This window comes from Bufo bufo, chromosome 2, assembly GCF_905171765.1.
Source record: "Bufo bufo chromosome 2, aBufBuf1.1, whole genome shotgun sequence".
Lineage (NCBI taxonomy): Eukaryota > Metazoa > Chordata > Amphibia > Anura > Bufonidae > Bufo > Bufo bufo.
The window spans coordinates 100233471-100254216 of record NC_053390.1 but is presented as its reverse complement, the minus strand read 5'-3'; the positions used below and the strand labels follow the sequence as shown (position 1 = coordinate 100254216).

General features: G+C 42.5%; 1 protein-coding gene across 1 annotated transcript in view; it reads right to left on the bottom strand.

The window, feature by feature from the left end:
* Positions 1 to 19252, bottom strand: part of LOC120992394 (microtubule-associated serine/threonine-protein kinase 4-like) — a 301883-nt gene extending 282631 nt beyond the window's left edge. The window contains exon 1 of the mRNA XM_040421360.1: positions 19221 to 19252. The gene's annotated coding sequence lies outside the window, so the exon portion shown is untranslated. The remainder of the gene's footprint in view (positions 1 to 19220) is intronic.
* Positions 19253 to 20746: the final 1494 nt, after the last annotated feature.

Sequence of the window (20746 nt, the reverse complement as noted above, 5' to 3'; positions counted from 1 at the left end):
CTTATTCACCCATAAAACCACATGCCCAATAAAAATCCAACAACTAAGGCTAGATTTGTGGGTGAAGCAGCCCTTTCCCAGCAAAATCAAACAGGTTACTTGCTATTAATGTGAGGCACATGGAGATACAAATTGATAAAACCATGTGTCTCAAATTAATACCAAGTGACCACCATCAAGTACCTCCTCACAAAATGGGCAACATTGGGTTAGTGTGTGATGTACATGATGGGGTAATCTACTATTAACCCCTTAAGGAGCTGCGCCCACCCGAACAGCGGCACGGACCCGGCAGTCACTGACAGCCGGGCCCCTGCTGCATACCCCGGCATCGGTGAAAACACAGATGCCGGCGTGTTAACCCCTTGTATGCCGCAGACAATGCTGACTGTGGCATGTAGAGGGTTCGTGGAGGGTACGGGTGCCCTCCGCTTCCGCATTCGGTCCCTGCACTGTAGTGGCGGGGACCCGATGGCAGAGAAGGCAAGCCTGATGCCTTCCATAGGCATCGGAGCTGGGCTTCTACGGAAGCCTGTGAGATCCAGCCCCTGAGGCTGGGTCTCACAGGCAGGCTGTCAGCATAAATATTGTAATGGATGCAGAGGGGATCAGACCCCAGAAGTTGAAGTCCCAGAGTGGGACAAAAATAAAGTTAAAAAAATTGCTGCATCCGTAACGACCGGCTCTACAAAAATATCACATGATCCACCCCCTCACCTGAACGCTGTATAAAAAATAAAATAAAAGCTGTGCTAAAACAATCATTTTTTTGTTACCTCAAATCACAAAAAGTGAAACACCAAGAGATCAAAAAGGTGTATGCCCCCCAAAATAGTACCAATCAAACCGTAACATCATCCCGCAAAAAATCATTGGGCAAAAAATAAAAAAAGCTATGGCTCTCAGACTATGGAGACACTAAAAAATGATTTTATTTTTGTTTCAAAAATACTGTTAGTGTAAAACTTACATAAATATTTTAAAAAAGTATACATATTAGGTATCACCGTGTCCGTAACAACCAGGTCTATTAAAATATCACAGTACCTAACCCCTCAGGTGAACACCATAAAAAAAAAACGCTGTAAAAAAATGTGTAATACCAAGCTATCAAAAAGTCATACGCACCCCAAAATCATACCGGTCAGTCATCTCATCCCGCAAAAAATTAGTCCCTACCTAAAACAATTGGCCAAAAAAAACTATGGCTTTCAGAATATGGAGACACAAAAAAAATATTTTTTTTCAAAATTGCTTTATTATGTAAAACTGAAACAAACAAACAAAAATTATCTGGTATTGTCGCGTCCGTAACAACCTGCTCTATAAAAATACCACATGATCTAACCGTGTCAAAACAGCTATTTTTTGTTACCGTGCCTCACAAAAAGTGTAATATAGAGCAACCAAAAATCATATGTATCCTAAAATACAGTTGCAAGAAAAAGTATGTGAACCCTTTCAAATGATATGGATTTCTGAAAAATTGGTCATAAAATGTGATCTGATCATCATCTAAGTCACAACAATAGACAATCACAGTCTGCTTAAAATAATAACAAACAAAGAATTATATATGTTACCATGTTTTTATTGAACACACCATGTAAACATTCACAGTGCAGGTGGAAAAAGTATGTGAACCTCTAGACTAATGACATCTCGAAGAGCTAATTGGAGTGAGGTGTCAGCCAACTGGAGTCCAATCAATGAGAGGAGATTGAAGGTGTTGGTTAAAGCTGCCCTGCCCTATAGAAAACATACACCAGTTCTGGGTTTGCTTTTCACAAGAAGCATTGCCGGATGTGAATAGTGCTTCGCACAAAAGAGCTCTCGGAAGACCTACAATTAAGAATTGTTGACTTGTATAAAGCTGGAAAGGGTTATAAAAGTATCTCCAAAAGCCTTGCTGTTCATCAGTCCACGGCAAGACAAATTGTCTATAAATGGAGAAAGTTCAGCACTGCTGCTACTCTCCCTAGGAGTGGCCATCCTGTAAAGATGACTACAAAAGCACAGCGCAGACTGCTCAATGAGGTGAAGAAGAATCCTAGAGTGTCAGCTAAAGACTTACAAAAGTCTCTGGCATATGCTAACATCCCTGTTAGCGAATCTACGATACCCAAAACACTAAACAAGAATGGATTTCATGGGAGGATACCACAGAGGAAGCCACGGCTGTCCAAAAAAAACATTGTGGCACGTTTACAGTTTGCACAAGAGCACCTGGATGTTCCACAGCAGTACTGGCAAAATATTCTGTGGACAGCTGAAACCAAAGTTGAGTTGTTTGGAAGAAACACACAACACTATGTGTGGAGAAAAAGAGGCACAGCACACCAACATCAAAACCTTATCTCAACTGTGGAATATGGTGGAGGGGCATCATGGTTTAGTGCTGCTTTGCTGTGTCAGGGCCTGGACGGATTGCTATCATCGAAGGAAAAATGAATTCCCAAGTTTATCAAGACATTTTGCAGGAGAAATTAAGGCCATCTGTCCACCAGCTGAAGCTCAACAGAAGATGGGTGTTGCAACAGGACAACGACCCAAAGCATAGAAGTAAATCAACAACAGAATGGCTTAAATAGAAAAAAATATGCCTTCTGGAATGGCCCAGTCAGAGTCCTGACCTCAACCCGATTGAGATGCTGTGGCATGACCTCAAGAAAGCGATTCACACAAGACATCCCAAGAATATTGCTAAACTGAAACAGTTCTGTAAAGAGGAATGGTCAATAATTACTCCTGACCATTGTGCACGTCTGATCTGCAACTACAGGAAATGTTTGATTGAAGTTATTGCTGCCAAAGGAGGTTCAACCGGTTATTAAATCCAAGTGTTCACATATTTTTTCCACCTGCACTGTGAATGTTTACATGGTGTGTTCAATAAAAACATGGTAACATTTAATTCTTTGTGTGTTATTAGTTTTAGCAGACTGTGATTGTCTATTGTTGTGACTTAGATAAAAGATCAGATCACATTTTATGACCATTCGAAAGGATTCGCATACTTTTTCTTGCAACTGTAGTACCAACAAAACTGCCACCTTATCCTGTAGTTTCCAAAATGGGGTCATGTTTTTAGAGTTTCTACTCTTGGGGTGCTTTAGGGGGTCTTCAAATGCGACATGGCAACTTAAAATTATGCCAGTGAAATTTGCCTTCCAAAAACCATATGGCGTTTCTTTCCTTCTGCACCCTGCCGTGTGCCCGTACAGCAGTTTGCGACCACATGTGGGGTGTTTCTGTAAACTACAGAATCAGGGTAATAAATATTGAGTTTTGTTTGGCTGTTAAGTGTTAACCTTTGCTTTGCTACTGGAAAAAATTTATTAAAATGGAAAATCTGCCAAAAAAGTGACATTCTGAAATTTCATCTACATTTTCCTTGAATTCTTGTGGAACACCTAAAGGGTTAACAAAGTTTGTAAAAGCAGTTTTCAATACCTTGAGGAGTGAAGTTTCTAAAATGGTGGCTTCTATTATGTAAGCCCCACAAAGTGACTTCAGACCTGAACTGGTCCTTAAAAATTGGGTTTTGGAAATTTTAAGATTTGCTTCTAAACTTCTAAGCCTTCTAACGTCCCAAAGAAAGAAAATGTCATTTATAAAATGATCCAAACATGAAGTAGACATATGGGAAATTAAAGAAATAACTATTTTAAGAGGTATCACTCTGTTTTAAAAACCGAGAAAATTGCTAATTTTTCCAAATTTTTTGGTAAATTTGGTATTTTTTTAATAAATAAAAATTTTATATTTTGACTCAAATTTACCACGGTCATGAAGTACAATATGTGACATGAAAATATCAGAATGGCTTGGTTAAATAAAAGCGTTTTAAAGTAATCACCACATAAAGTGACACGTCTGATTTACAAAAAATTCCCAATTAACTTTTATTACTTATGGTGTGTTTTGTCTAGGGAGCAATTATCAGGGGGAAATAAAATGGCCGCCATCCTACTAGTACACACAAAACCTGTCCTAATCACACAGGAGGACAAGTTACTTCACAACACTGAGGTAAAGAGCTGCCTCATCCACCTCTCTGCTCTGCTTCTCAGAAATGATCCTGAATACAGTTTAATAAGATCTTCAGCTGAATCTCTGGAGCAATGGAGTTCATGAAGAGACATGAAGTACAAAAAGGAGGGTGGGGGTAATGAGCAGCAGCACTTGTATGCAGTCTTTATTATTACAACCCCACATTACCACAATCTGTCCTGTCCATCCTCTCTGTACTTCATGTCTCCTCATAAACTCCATTCCTACAGAGATTCAGCTGCAGTTCTTATCAGCTGTAATCATAACACCTGACAAGCAGGAGAGGAGAACGAGGCAGCTCTTTAGCTTAGGGTTCCGAAGTAACTTGTCCTCCTGTGTGATTAGGACAGATTTTGTGTGTCCTAATTGGACGGCGGCCATTTTATTTTTCCAAATGATTGCTCCTAGACAAGACGAGCCATTATAACTAATAAAATATATTTTGGAATATATTTCTAATAAAGTAATATTTAGGTATTTTCATTTTCCTAATTCCTGGAGAACCCCTTTAAGGTGAAAAATGGCAGGGTCCTGAAGGGGTTAATATGAAGCCATCCCATTGAAATGAATGATGTAATTACACCTGCTCACCGCTGCTGCTATGGCAAGCAATTAAACAATGAAGAGAAGGCAGCGCTGACACAGCGCACGCCTTCTCTTCAACCAACTGATCGGCGGGGGTGTCGGGTGTCAGACCCCCATCGATCTGATATTCAATAAAAAAACTAGGATAACCCCTTTAATTTTCAGTCCCCCTGATATGCCGTTTGTAACCTGCTCATAGCTTCAGACTTTTCTCATGTGGATATCCCTTTAAGTAATACATACTGAATGACAGGTATGCGTGTCCAGGATACTGCTATCTTCCCTAGCTTCCGTGTACTAGCACAGCTTCGTTCCTGTACTGCTGTCCCCTTTTAAAGTCCATCAGGGATTTCTTGTTGTTTGTGCTAATAGACACCGAGGAGTGGCGATTCCCCATGTAGACTGTACCATGCATGGGTTCTCTCTTCTGTCTGTAATTTTAGCCTATATGATCTCTGCTCCTGCAGACTACCTGGTGCATGCATTTCTACCTAGCAATACCATGATTCAGAACAGCCTTTATGATGTATCCTCCCTGAAATTTGGGATGTTTTCCCCCCCATCTCTACTTTGATCTGCCACGTACAACCTCCTCCCCATCCCTGCTGCTATTTTTAAAACTGAAAGAAGGTGAGAGATGCAAAGTATTAAGAGGCAACAGCAGCCATGAGCAGTGTGCCAGGCAAAGAAACAGAGTTAGCTATGTGAAGGAATTATTCAGAAACATGCCAACCTTGTTCATGACTATGTCTGGTATTGCAGACTAACCCATTGCAAGAAAATGGGATTCAACAGCAATATAGGATGTAACATAAATAAGAATGGTGACATTTTGTTTAATGTTTTACAGTTTAAGGCAATACATGTCATGTTCACACAAAGGTTTTTATTTAATTTTTTTAAACTGTAATAAAATCAGGAACATTAAAAAGGTATATCCACATGGGACGTCAACTGCAAAATCCACAACAAATCCGATGCAAAACCTGCATGCGGATTTGTTGCACATTTCACTATAGATTTGCGACAGATTACAGCCTACGCATTGCAAAGAGTAAAATCCGCACTATATAATGACGTGGATCTAAAATCTGCATCTGAGTTTTGGCATGGATTCTGCATGGATTTCCCTTTTTCACAGTGTTCTCCACTGATTTTTTTTATGCAGTATGTAGATGAGATTTATATCTCAACCACTTTGCTGCTAATTTAAAACGCTCCAATTTTCTGCTCGTAATTCCACAGTGAGAAGCCTGCAGTTATATATGCCACATGAAGCACACTTACCTATGTCATATTATACAAGGAAGGGCTACAGGACATAAGAGTTATCCTACCGAACAGGACAGTAACAATATCATTTCTGCTCTCTTATAAGACAGTGAGTAGATGTCTTCCAATTTATGAAATTCCTAAAGACCATTTCATGTATTGCTTTTAATTATGGTAATCACATAGCACATCAAAGTGAATATACTAAAAGGCTTTTGAGCAAAGAAGTCGTGGGAAGAAATACAGGAACAACTTGGTCTAAAAAGGTCCACAAAGTTTGTCACCAGACTAAATGTTCAGAAAAATTGATATGAAGTTGAATTTTTCTGGGGGAATAGACATGCAAGTTAGAACTGCTTTGATATCACTGAACTTATTATGTATGAATTTCCATATTCATTAAAATGTGTTAGATGGGTCAGTGGAGAGGAGAATACTTATTACACATATTCTCCATTTGTAGATTTAGACTTTCAAAGGGTTTCTAAAGTTTCAGCAAATAGTCCAAAATTACTTAGTTTGCATCTGATATGAATTGGCAACTCAATCCCTAAGGACCCTGGCTGTATGGATATAGTATATACACGTATGTTAGAGACATAGCAGTGACCAAGTATACACTGCATAACTGTAAACCAGTAAAGCACCTATGATCTCTACTGTAGACATGCTTATAGAAAACCACAAGTCTTTATAGTCTCAGTGATGTTTAAAGGGCATCTGTCAGCAGATTTGTACCTATGACACTGGATGACCTGTTACATGTGCTCTTCCCAGCTGAAGACATCTGTGTTGGTCCCATGTCCATATGTGCTTGCATTGCTGAGAAAAATGATGTTTTAATATATGCAAATGAGCCTCTAGGAGCAACGGGGGCGTTGTCATTACACCTAGAGGCTCTGCTCTTGTAACTGCAGCGCCTTCTGCACTTTGATTGAAAGGGCCAGGACTGATCACTTTTACACTGCCTGGCCCTATCAATCAGAGTGCAGAGGGCGCAGCAGTTGCAGAGAGAGCAGAGCCTCACGGAGTAACAACAACGCCCCCGTTGCTCCTAAAGGCTTATTTGCATATATTAAAACTTAATTTTTCTCAGCAATGTGGGCACATATGAACATGGGACCAAAACAAATGCCTTCAGCTGCCAAGAGCACATGCAGCAAGTGTCACTATATTCCTATAGAATAGCACATCTATAGGATAATTGCTGGAAACTCCATATACTTGAAATTTTCTGTCCCCCATGCCAATCACTGAAATGAACTCACCTGTCTCTTCTTTATGCTGCCATTATTCTAGAAGATATGCTCCAGAAAGACTTTAATGGAGAATACAATTCTATTCAATAGTATCACTCTAGTGTCAAGGGCAGAACCCTATTATGCCCACTGTCACCATCACATTCAAGACTAAGGGATAGCACACCGTGGAATAATGCAAAGTTAGGCTACATGCACACGACCGTGCCTTTTTTTGCGGTCCGCAAAAAACGGAAGCCGCCTGTGTGCCTTCCGCAATTTGCGAAATGGAACGGGCGGCCCATTGTAGACAGGCCTATTCTTGTCCACAAAACGGACAAGAATAGGACGTGCTATATTTTTTTTGCGGGGCCACGGAACGCTAAAACGGCGGCTCGGATGCGGACCCAAACAACGGCCGTGTGCATGAGGCCTTAAGCAGTGATGACATGGAACCTCTTTTTCAAGAACAGAGAGATCAGAACTGAGACCTGGCATTCACCATCATGCAAAAGAGGTCACCTTTTCCCAAAAGGTGATGTGACAGTACATGCTGCCAAGTTACCAGATAGGAGGACAGCTCTTCCGCCGTGCCGAAGAGTCTTTTATATACACCTCTGCAACAAAACTATCAACGAGAAAGTCTCAAAGTATTACATAAGGAGATCAAGCAAGAATAACTACTTGCACGATTTAGGGGCCACTCTTCCATGCCCTGGCTCTTTTGTCATTGAAGTGCTCCAGGAATCAAGGTTACTGAAGCAAATAGTCAGGCTGAGCTTCAATATCCCCAACTCTCAGCACGGTGTTCATGTAACAATACCCTTAATATTGATTTTCTCACACTGAACTTACAGCACTTTACAATAATTTATATAAATGGATAATAACTACTGCAGGTTGTTTCAAGGTTGGACAAATTGTGAAAGAAAGTCATGGAAGAATTAGTACAAGAGTGTCTCAGGCTTTTTAATTACAGGTAAAAGACTAAAGTTTCTACTGTAATTCTCTTTATTTAGGACATTTACACCACTGTAAATGTGAGCAATGTACCCGAATGTCGCTGAAGTGCCTAAAAATATTCATGTCTGTGGAAATTTTTATTGTCTTGTATTGTACTGTCACACTGTCTTCCATGAGCGGCCTAGCTGGTTCTTAAAGGGACTGTCCAGCCAAAATACTGTAATGAAAGTAGTAATACGTACCTTACCTCTACTGCTTCGCCATTTCCCAGGTCTACCTGCAGGTCTCTGTACTTTATAGGCTGACGACTGGCTGTAATGCCAAATGTCCATGTCAAGAGGGACCCAGAATTATAAAGACTAGCAGGGGACTTCCAGCATGCTCCATTCATTTCTATGGAGTTCTGAGAACAGCCAAGCAAGTGAAAATCTTGGGAGTCGTAGTTTTACCACAGCTGGAGTGCAGAAGGTTAGCCATCATAGATCTAGACCCTCGAGAACCCCTTTAAGAGTGACTACACAAACACTGCTGTTAACCCTTCAAAATTTGAAGGTTAACCTTTAAAGTCTCTGCAAGCATTATATCTACAGGTTGCCTGATAGATATGCATATTTAAAGTGAAACAGATCAAAATTGTAACTAAAAATTTAATTTAAAAAAATAAAAAATCTAGTTTTGCTCCAGGGCATAGGAGCTCCGAGTGCTGGGTTCACATCCCGCTCTGTTCCTAATGCTGACATGCTATGGCTAGGAGCTTTCAATAATTATTATTCGACATTTCTTGCTGTGATTGACAGGTCCAGCCGCCAATACAACATACAAATGCCTGACAGGGCCATAGTTAAAGCTTAACCCCTCTGTGTGGTCAATAAAAGTCAAGATAACAGTTTGTACTTAGTCCATGGATGTGTCATTTCACCAAATGCAGAAAATTAAGCTGCTAAAGAGTCTGGCCGTAATCGCATTAACGCTTAAATCAATTTGGATTTAGGAACGTAGGAAGAATACACATAATTACCTGAAAAAACATTGGATGTTGCAACATTTCTGCAAGGCAGGTTGTACAGTTAACAAGACGTCTAGTGGGTAATGCCCAAAACTTTTCTCGTAAGAAGAAAAAAAATAAAAATAAAAAAGGGCAAAACTGCTTCTAGTGAAAACAATGGGGTCAACTGTGCCATCAGGTCCCCTCCAACTGACCACTTGACATACACTGCCTGTCCAAAAAAAAAGTTGCCACCAAAAAAAAAAAAAAGTCTTTAGCTTTTATTACGGCACGCATTCGCTGTGGCATTGTTTCGATAAGCTTCTGCAATGTCACAAGATTTATTTCCATCCAGTGTTGCATACATTTTTTACCAAGATCTTGCATTGATGACAGTAAAGTCTGACCGCTGTGCAAAGCCTTCTCCAGCACATCCCAAAGATTCTCAAAGGGATTAAGGTCTGGACACTGTGGTGGCCAATCCATGTGTGAAAATGATGTCTCATGCTCCCTGAACCACTCTTTCACAATTTGAGCCCAATGAGTCCTGGCATTGTCATCTTGGAATATGCCCGTGCCATCAGGGAAGAAAAAAACCATTGATGGAATAACCTGGTCATTCAGAATGTTCAGGTAGTCAGCTGACCTCATTCTTGGAGCACATACTGTTGCTGAACCTAAACCTGACCAACTGCAGCAACCCCAGATCATAGCACTGCCCCCACAGGCTTGTACAGTAGGCACTAGGCATGATGGGGGCATCACTTCATCTGCGTCTCTTCTTACCCTGATGCACCCATCACTCTGGAACAGGGTAAATATGGACTCATCAGACCACATGACCTTCTTCCATTGCTCCAGAGTCCAATCTTTATGCTCCCTAGCTAATTAAAGCCTTTTTTTCTGGTTTGCCTCACTGATTAGTGGTTTTCTTACGGCTACACAGCTGTTCAGTTCCAATCCCTGGAGTTCCCTTAACATTGTGCGTGTGGAAATGCTCTTACCTTCACTATTAAACATAGCCCTGAGTTCTACTGTTGTTTTTCTTCGATTTGATTTCACCAAACGTTTAAGTGATCGCCGATCACGATCTTTCAGGATTTTTTTCCTGCAACATTTCTTCCTCGAATACGATGGGTCCCCACTATCCTTCCAGTTTTTAATAATGCGTTGGACAGTTCTTAACCCAATTTTAGTAGTTTCTGCAATCTCCTTAGACATGTTCTCTGCTTGATGCATGCCATGTTGGCTCCCAGAGTGCATGGGTGTCAGGTGTACCGCTGCAGCCAATAACTGGGTCATGTGCCACTTTTCACCGCTGCGGCCAGTCATTAGCTGCAGCAACACATGTGACTCCCATTCACTCCAGGAGTGGATAAATGTGAAGTGCCAAGACTGCAATGGTGGACCACACAACACAGGGCATGCAGTAAAGTCTAGGTGATAGTCACTTATAGCGTATAGTGCGGACACTTGTTGTTACATATGCTATCTATTTTGCGCACGAGAATGACATTTATAAAGTAAGTTGCGTTTTCCAGTAATAGCAAAGCAAATCCCATCTGCACGCTGTATAAGAAATCCGCAAATTGATCTAAGATCTAAACGTGTTAATTTATGCTTTGCATTTCCCCAGTGGATTTCACCCTTTGCAATGCCAAATCCGCCTGGCAGGGCCCTATCTTTACAATCAAATGCTCAGTGCTTTTAATGATGGTACAGTTCTACTAATATCGCACAGGACTGCAGAAGCTGTGTACTGGATGCCACCTCCCATCTTACACATTAAGAATACTGAAAAGCAAGATGAAGAATATCGAGAAGAAATCCATAATGCATTACCGCTGCTTCACACTGAGCTTTCTGAATTATTTTGCAAGCATAAAAAGTGTGACGTTTGGACACCTGAACTGAAACAATCGCAGACCCCCGTGCTCACACTAGCCACCTGTTAGGACGGACATGTTGCATGGTGGGCCCCACTACCAAACACTAAATATACTTTGCATTTGAAAGTTCCACATGAGGGTGAAAGACATAACTCATAGTAAAATAAATTGAAAATAAATTTGCAGCAAAATCCACAATAAATAAAACAAGTGTTATTCTTCCCTGCAGCCATACTATTAGTTTTTTGAATCGTAGGCTCAGCATTGAACTTTTTGTAATGATAAAACATGAGGATAGCTTGTTATAAAGGGTACGTGCAATCCAAGTGAATGGCACGAGACCGCCACCTGCAACTCCAGCATGCCCTGATACAGCCGCATAACTAGAAATGACTGGGCCCCACTGCTAATTTTTGAATGGTAAGGGGAGGGGACCAAACAACTTTTTTGTAACTCTCTCCTCCTGTGCTACCCCAACTTCTGTGGCTAGTCTAGATCGTTCTCTTAGATGAAGCCCGGCAGCTGCTCAATCGATTTCCTTCACGTATATACTATATATAATGTCATGGTATGATACTGTTGAAGGGGCCCTGACTATAAAATCTGTTAGTCCTCCTTCTGAGTTTGGGCCCCAAAGCAGCCGCTTCCCCTATAGCTACGCCCCTACCCCGACAGCCATGGGTGTTGTAGGTGAGCCATGAATGAAACCATTGGCTCAGTTCAGCTACAGTGTTTTGCAAGCAGTATTTCCACATTATCCTAGTGATTCTAGGGGGGCAGGATTTTCTAAATATCTCTATTTTAAGAAGAACAATAAATGCAAACATTTTGTGAAAAAATTATATGGTTGATAACACAGAAGGACCCTGAACATAACTCCCTGGAGAATCTTCATACATATTAATAGGGGATATACACTCCAGTAGATATTACATTCATACTGCATTTACAAAGATTAAATATATTTTGAATACATTTTAAATGGAAGGTTTCTAATCATCGCCACCTGGTGGCCATTGGTGTTATTGACAAGATATTTAAAAATTCATATAAAAAGTTTTCAATATTTTCTTTGGCACCTGTAAAAAGGGAGCTTCTATATATCAAATATTCTACACTGCGTGCAGAATTATTAGGCAAATGAGTATTTTGACCACATCATCCTCTTTATGCATGTTGTCTTACTCCAAGCTGTATAGGCTCGAAAGCCTACTACCAATTAAGCATATTAGGTGATGTGCATCTCTGTAATGAGAAGGGGTGTGGTCTAATGACATCAACACCCTATATCAGGTGTGCATAATTATTAGGCAACTTCCTTTCCTTTGGCAAAATGGGTCAAAAGAAGGACTTGACAGGCTCAGAAAAGTCAAAAATAGTGAGATATCTTGCAGAGGGATGCAGCACTCTTAAAATTGCAAAGCTTCTGAAGCGTGATCATCGAACAATCAAGCGTTTCATTCAAAATAGTCAACAGGGTCGCAAGAAGCATGTGGAAAAACCAAGGCGCAAAATAACTGCCCATGAACTGAGAAAAGTCAAGCGTGCAGCTGCCAAGATGCCACTTGCCACCAGTTTGGCCATATTTCAGAGCTGCAACATCACTGGAGTGCCCAAAAGCACAAGGTGTGCAATACTCAGAGACATGGCCAAGGTAAGAAAGGCTGAAAGACGACCACCACTGAACAAGACACACAAGCTGAAACGTCAAGACTGGGCCAAGAAATATCTCAAGACTGATTTTTCTAAGGTTTTATGGACTTATGAAATGAGAGTGAGTCTTGATGGGCCAGATGGATGGGCCCGTGGCTGGATTGGTAAAGGGCAGAGAGCTCCAGTCCGACTCAGACGCCAGCAAGGTGGAGGTGGAGTACTGGTTTGGGCTGGTATCATCAAAGATGAGCTTGTGGGGCCTTTTCGGGTTGAGGATGGAGTCAAGCTCAACTCCCAGTCCTACTGCCAGTTTCTGGAAGACACCTTCTTCAAGCAGTGGTACAGGAAGAAGTCTGCATCCTTCAAGAAAAACATGATTTTCATGCAGGACAATGCTCCATCACACGCGTCCAAGTACTCCACAGCGTGGCTGGCAAGAAAGGGTATAAAAGAAGAAAATCTAATGACATGGCCTCCTTGTTCACCTGATCTGAACCCCATTGAGAACCTGTGGTCCATCATCAAATGTGAGATTTACAAGGAAGGAAAACAGTACACCTCTCTGAACAGTGTCTGGGAGGCTGTGGTTGCTGCTGCACGCAATGTTGATGTTGAACAGATCAAAACACTGACAGAATCCATGGATGGCAGGCTTTTGAGTGTCCTTGCAAAGAAAGGTGGCTATATTGGTCACTGATTTGTTTTTGTTTTGTTTTTGAATGTCAGAAATGTATATTTGTGAATGTTGAGATGTTATATTGGTTTCACTTGTAAAAATAAATAATTGAAATGGGTATATATTTGTTTTTTGTTAAGTTGCCTAATAATTATGCACAGTAATAGTCACCTGCACACACAGATATCCCCCTAAAATAGCTAAAACTAAAAACAAACTAAAAACTACTTCCAAAAATATTCAGCTTTGATATTAATGAGTTTTTTGGGTTCATTGAGAACATGGTTGTTGTTCAATAATAAAATTAATCCTCAAAAATACAACTTGCCTAATAATTCTGCACTCCCTGTATATGATGCATCCTGCCCCGGCTCTACTCCCCGTATTACCCATATTGGACCTACTCTCAATCTATTATATCAGAAAGCCTGCTTCAATATTTGTGCACTGAAACTGTAAGGGATCTTACAGTGGAAATTGTAGCTGTCAAACTAATCACATGAAGCATAAGTAATCAAAAGTATTACTTTTTTTTAAGAAAAAAAATAAATAGGTGTGACATCTTTGAAACTCTGGAGTACAGGACGGGCTCGTTTCTCAAGTTATCTCACTTAATAAGTGGTTGTCCAGTTTCAGGCCGAAACTAAGTACCACATGGGATATTCCTGCAAAGAAGAACTGAGCGTTCCTTACCCGACAGATCCTGCGTCGCTTCTTCGGTTCTCGCAGCCGAGCTCTGTTTACCTGGCTGCAGCAGTGATGTCATATCAACCACATGTGACCGCTGCAGACAATCACCAAACTCTGTGGTGCTCGCAATAGCACTCAGAGGTGTGGACTGGTGGCCACCTTCCACAAACAAGTTAGGCTACTTTCACACTTGCGGCAGAGTGATCCGGCAAGCAGTTCCGTCGCAAAACTTATGCCAACTGATGGCATTTGTAAGACTGATCAGGATACGGATCAGTCTTAAAAATGCCCAATCAGTCAGAAAAATGCATTGAAATGCCGGATCTGTCTTTCCGGTGTCATCCGGAAAAACAGATCCGGCATTTTTTCTTTTTCACCTTTTTACAACCGACAGGACGGATCCAGCATTCCGGTATTTTGATTACATTCCTATGGAAAAAAATGCCGGATCCGGCATTCAGGCAAGTCTTCAGTTTTTTGGGCCGGAGATAAAACCGTAGCATGCTGCGGTATTATCTCCGTCCTGATCAGTCAAAATGACTGAACTGAAGACATCCTGATTCATCCTGAACGGATTGCCCTCCATTCAGAATGCATGGGGATAAAACCGATCAGTTCTTTTCCGTGATTGAGCCCCTAGGACGGAACTCTATGCCGGAAAAGAAAAACACAAGTGTGAAAGTACCCTATACTACCACAGGATGTTGCTCATGAAAAATCCAGGTCCCTGCAGAAGCATGGTGATTCAATAGAGTCATCTACATACCATAGTAATTGCCAAGTAAGGTCTAAATTGCACAGTACACTCCCTGGTGTTTCCAGACTCTCCTGCAGACTCCAATTTACAATGGGATGCCATTTTTGTGTTAAAATTTCCTTGCTCTGTTCACCACTAACAAAACTCCCCAGTTGTGTCAGCCGGGGCCTCGTATGTGTCTCAACAGGTGAAAAATCTCATGTCACTGTAGCCCTAGGGTGTTTCCACTCTGCAGCATGCAGTAGCACTGGGAGATGTGGAGCGGACCGCTGGGGAGTGCATGGAGGATAAGAGTGGTAGTTGTGGCTCTGATGGTAGTGGTAGTACTCAGATCATGGTGACTCCACTCTTTCGTCCTGCCGGTTGTTGATTGGGGTGCCCTAGAAGTTGGATGATTTGCTGTAAGGTAGGACCGGTAAACGATGGAGACAATCAGGCTCATTGTTTGCAATAAACAAAGTCTTTCTTTACCAAGTTGATGATGGGGACTGTAGTACTAATAGCAGTTAAAGGCAGAGTTCCACAGTAGGTCACAGTGCAATATTCTCTAAATTGCAGAGTATGGACAGCGACAAAGATGGTGGTTATAGTACACTCTCTGTCTAAAGACACTTTGCAGTCTCTCAGCAAAACTATGGATATGCAAAAAGGTTCTTGTAAGGCCTTCTGCAGGTCCTGGACTGAGGGGAGCAGAACTGAAATACAGGTGGGCAATCCATCCAGTGTGGGGAAGGCTTTTAGCAATATTCCCTTCCACATCCAGCAAAGCCTTTCTGCCATAAACGAGTCTGAGCCCAGTGCACGGCCTGGTGACTACTAGACCTTCTAATCTTCTGTGGAGAACTCTAGTGGAATGGCCGCTTTCTTGTCAGTTGTAGACTCAGACTAGGGTTCTCTAAATTTGGACCTAGTTGTGCAGGAGGTCCATCATACACGTCTTTCCTACAAGCTGCTTCAGACAACACTAACTAGCCAAGGGGCAGACCTGGCTCATCTCCTGACAACCTAACATAATTTGCCAGGTTGTTAACCATATGTTCTCCATAAAATGTCATTAAGAGCATGTACACAAATCACAACATTTAAATTAAAAAAAACATTGTATGAACTCTGTCAATAGTAATTAACCCTTTGATGACCCATACTTTCACAGATTTTTTTCATATGGATCAATGGCGCAAATTGGCATAAAAATAATATATGTAAGGACTCTTTCACACGACTTTTTTTTGTTCCGTTTACGGGCCGTTTTTTGCGTTACATTTACGGTCCGTATACGGAACCATATCAATAGTTTTGCCAAAAAAAAAAACGGAATGTACTCTGTATGCATTCAGTTTCTGTATTTCCGTTTTTCCATTCCGTTGAAAGATAGAACATGTCCTATTATTGCCCGCAAATCCCGTTCCGTGGCTCCAATCAAGTCAATGGGTCCACAAAAAAACGGAACCCATACGGAAATGCATCCGTATGTCTTCCGTATCTGTTCTGTTTTTTGCAGAACCATCTATTGAAAATGTTATGCCCAACCCCATTTTTTCTATGTAATTACTGTAAACTGTATATGCCATACGGAAAAACGGAACAGAAACAAAAAAACTGAACAATGGATCCGTTAAAAAAACGGACCGCAAAACACAGAAAAAGCCATACGGTCGTGTGAAAGAGGCCTAAATCTAACGTGAGTCTTCCACTGCTCTACTTTTTTTTTTTTATAATTAAAGAGGACCTTTCACCTGTATAAACTATGTGAACTGAGTATTCTGCCATATAGAGCGGCGCCCGGGGATCTCACTGCACTTACTATTATTCCCGGACGCCGCTCCGTTCTCCCGTTATAGGCTCCGGTACCTTTGCTTTTTAAGTTATAGTAGGCGGGTTTTCCCTTGTCCTGTGGGCGTCTCCTTCTCCTAGGCTGCAGCGCTGGCCAATCGCAGCACACAGCTCACAGCCTGGGAGGTTTTTTTTCCCCAGGCTGTGAGCTGTGCGCTGCGATTGGCCAGCGCTGCAGCCTAGGAGAAGGAGACGCCCACAGGACAAGGGAAGACCCGCCTACTATAACTTATAAAGCAAAGGTACCGGAGGGCATAACGGGAGAACGGAGCGGCGCCCGGGGATAATAGTAAGTGCAGTGAGATCCCCGGGCGCCGCTCTATATGGCAGCATACTCAGTTCACATAGTTTATACAGGTGAAAGGTACTCTTTAAGACCAGAAGCAGCAGAGAGGAGAAAAACTATTCTATACCCAAAGGGGTTTTCCAAGATTCTTATAATGATGACCTATCCTCTGGATATCAAATCAGCAGGGGTCTAATATCCAGTGAGCACCGCGGCCTCATCGCAGCTTACCAAGCTCAGCGTCATCCGTTTGATAGTGGCTGTGCTTGGCATTGCAGCTCAACCCCATTCACTTGGGACAGAGCTGCGCCAAAGTGTCATGACATCACTGGCCTAGACAGAGGCTGCGGGGCGCCGAGAGTTGGACCCCCACGAATCAGATTTTGATGACCTATCCTGAGGATAAGTCATCAAAATAGGTCATGAATATAAAAATCTCGGGGAAAAAAAAACTTTAAACCGATAGGGGGTCATATACAAAATGTATTGTTGCATTTTATGCAACAATTTGTGACTTTTTGAACTTTAACGCAGCCCTTGCCAATTTCTTGAACAGTGGGCGGAGTTTAGCAAAAGGGGAGGAGCCAACAAGGCCTAGCACACGTACTATCTTTTTTCGTCATGTACATTTTTACTTAAGATTTCATTTTCTGCTGCACGAACATAACAGTGCAGCAAATTTATTAATAGATTTTTTTTTTTTTATGGGAGTGTGAAATGCCAGTATTTAGTAAATTACCCCCGTAGACTATAATGGACATAAAATTCCTTTTTTTTTTTTCAACTCCTGCATATGTATAGGAGTGTGTGATCCCCTAAAACATGTTCCCAAGTAGTACCAGCACGCTGTCAAGTACTTTGCGTGCAGCAACAGGATTTACAGAGCAGGCAGAGACTGACGTAACTGCTGGCCAAGTGTAAATCTGCTGACAATCGAGCTCGCTCCCCGGGTAAATTCAGCCCCACCATGACATCACCCACTTGTGCCCTCTCCGGCAGACACATTGTTTCAGCGCCCAACATCAAAACATTTCAGTAAACTGGTGACACAACAGAATGAATCTTTCCCACCGCATAGAAAATCCTGAATTCGACTGTGACATCGTCCCCCCCCCCCCCCCCCCCCTCCTTGTGAAAGGGGGCTTTGGATCTGTGAATGTGGTGACACTCTGGAGATAGATGTGTTTGTTTTCGGAAGAGGGACACAATAGAAGGCTGATGTACATGCGTCCATTCAAACTTTTAACCAGTGAATGCACCGTCCCCTTGACTTCGAATAAAGCTGGCTTTCCCAATCTCCAGCTGCTGGAAAACCGTAAGGGCATGCTGGGAGTTGTAGTGCCACAGGTTCTTGAAGACACATTTGCTTACTATGTTAAAGATTGACCCTTATGAATAGAGAACTAAACGGTTTAACCTGACCCACCAACCCATAGCTCCTGCCATATCAGTCCGCCCAATGTATCCTAGGCTGGGGCAAGAAGACGACTTCTCGGCCGCACATAGGTTGGTTTGCTAGGCGCAGGTAGCTGGGATTGTTGTGAAAATTGAGAAGTTGCAACACTTTTCTTCTCCTACATGAAAACCGTATGAGATTTTTAGTCAATACGGAATAAAATATGGACATGCACGAGTCGCATGATGCAACTAAGTGCAACTTGTGTGCTGCAGGGGATCATGTGTAGCCTTCACCCAACAGGTCCCCCTCAATAATGTCTTAGGATCTGGATCTTCTTAATCTCTTTAAGTATTCACGCTTCTAGCGCCACCGCAATGTTTGTCCTACCGCCTCCTGACAAGATAAATGCATTCCTTGTGCTCCATACAACCCGGTCCCATTCAATAAAATCTTTACGACGTCGCCGAGGGTCTAACTTCCAAAACCCGCGCTCCAGCCAATCTACCTGTTTGCATGGGAGATCACAAGGCAATCATTTACACCCTGTGCCCATTACTTATCCCTACCATAGATGAGAACACATATATACATTGTATCTAGATCTGCACAGCAGACGCAGCTCATTCCTGGAGATACAGAGGAGCACACCATGCATTGCAATCCCTCAGCCTGCTGTCTACAAATTCCATCTCTCCCTTCCCGCTTTGCTGGGAACACAGCGAGTGCAAGCAGCTTGAACTTTGGAAGTGTGCGAATAAAAGACAAAGCAGTGTGTCTGGTGCCTACCTGGAGTCCTCTCCTGCGGAGGATACTGGATTCGTCCATTGCTCGGAGGGCAGGTCCTGCTAGTGCTTGCACAGGAGCATAGCCATGCTGTGGAGAACAGTGTACCTTAGACTTCTCCACACTAATTCACATCCTAGCAGCTGCTAAACACTTACATCACAGCTTATCTGATTGGAGGGGGGCTCGTCAGCTGACCAGGCTTTAGCTATTCACTCCAGCAACTTCAGAGATCATGAATGCATGCAGTACTAGGGAGCAAGTCAGCCCTCAGCATCTCGCCGCGCATTCATCCAGGCTGGAGCAGCTATTAGAGGAAATCCTGGGAGTATTGTTCGATTCAGAACAATACTGCTGGCATCCTGTGCTGACAGCGAAACGCTGCAGGTCAAGCCGTTTTGTGGGGCTGCTGGAAGGTCAACGCATCCGAGTAAATCAGCAATGACACCTCGGCGGAGAAGCCAGATGACTGAGGTGATGGGGAATTGGGGGCACAGCTGGCCGGGGAAGCTGAGAAACCAAGTCTGGCTCATCTGCCTTGTGCCAGAGAAAACAAACACAAAAAACCCCAATCAGTTGGCCTCCAACATACTCCGCAGGCAATTCACCCAATAACGGAGATGCCACTGACAGGCACACAAGAAGATTATGCTGAGGAGATGAGAGGGAAGATCACTCAGGGTGAATTCACACGCGGCAGATTTGTTACAGAAATTTCTGCCACTGAAAACCATTTCCAGTCATCTGAAAGAGATTGTTTTTGCGGCAAACACATGGGGGAATTAATTAGGATAGGCGATTTTTATGCCAGTCTTAATAGGAAAAATAAAAAAGTAGGAGTAAGAGGCACCGGGTTATTAAGAGGTGCGCGGCCCTTGATGATACTGGAACGCCTTTGGAGGTGTGCGCCCCAGAAACGGAGTCGATTTCTGGTGTCATTTGTATTCTCTGGGCCGTCATTTTAAATTGGTCAGGCCGTGCAGAGCCACTCATTGGAAGAGAGGTGCACGATCTAAAACTGCAAAAAGTGACACATTTCTGCGCAAAAGAGGCCTTGTGCAAAGTGCAAACAATCGCATCTTTTTGCGGGCACTCTTCTTGCACACAGGGGTTGATAAATGCCCCATCCTTCAGATGTATGGGACAGTTGCAGATATCTCTGCCCCAGATCTGCCACGTGTGAATTCACTCCGAAGCCTCTTTTGCACGAACGACACGGATTGTGTCAGGATGGGTTCAGTGAAACTCGCACCATTTTGCAAGCAAGTTCAGTTTAATCTGCATTTGTGTTCAGTGTTTCCGTTTTTTTAGTGCAGGCGCAATCAGTTATGACGTGTTTTTCCACACGCGGGAAAAAAACCTGAAGGTTTACAAACATCTCCTAGCAACCATCAGTGAAAAACACATTGCACCCAGACTGCATCCGGATTACACCTGGATGCAATGCGTTTTTCACTAAAGCCCCATTCACATCTGTGAAAACTGCAGAATATAAAACATGCTGAGAGTCTCACACAACACAGAACTGATGCATGCTCATGAGCACAGACCCATTGAAATGAAGAAGTCAGGATTCAGTGTGGGTGCTATGCATTTGCAATGCCCGACGGTGGCCAGGGGGCCCTCTTTAGTGTTTTTGTCATGATGCCAGTTGCATTTCAGCAACGAGGGACTGAGTTCCCCT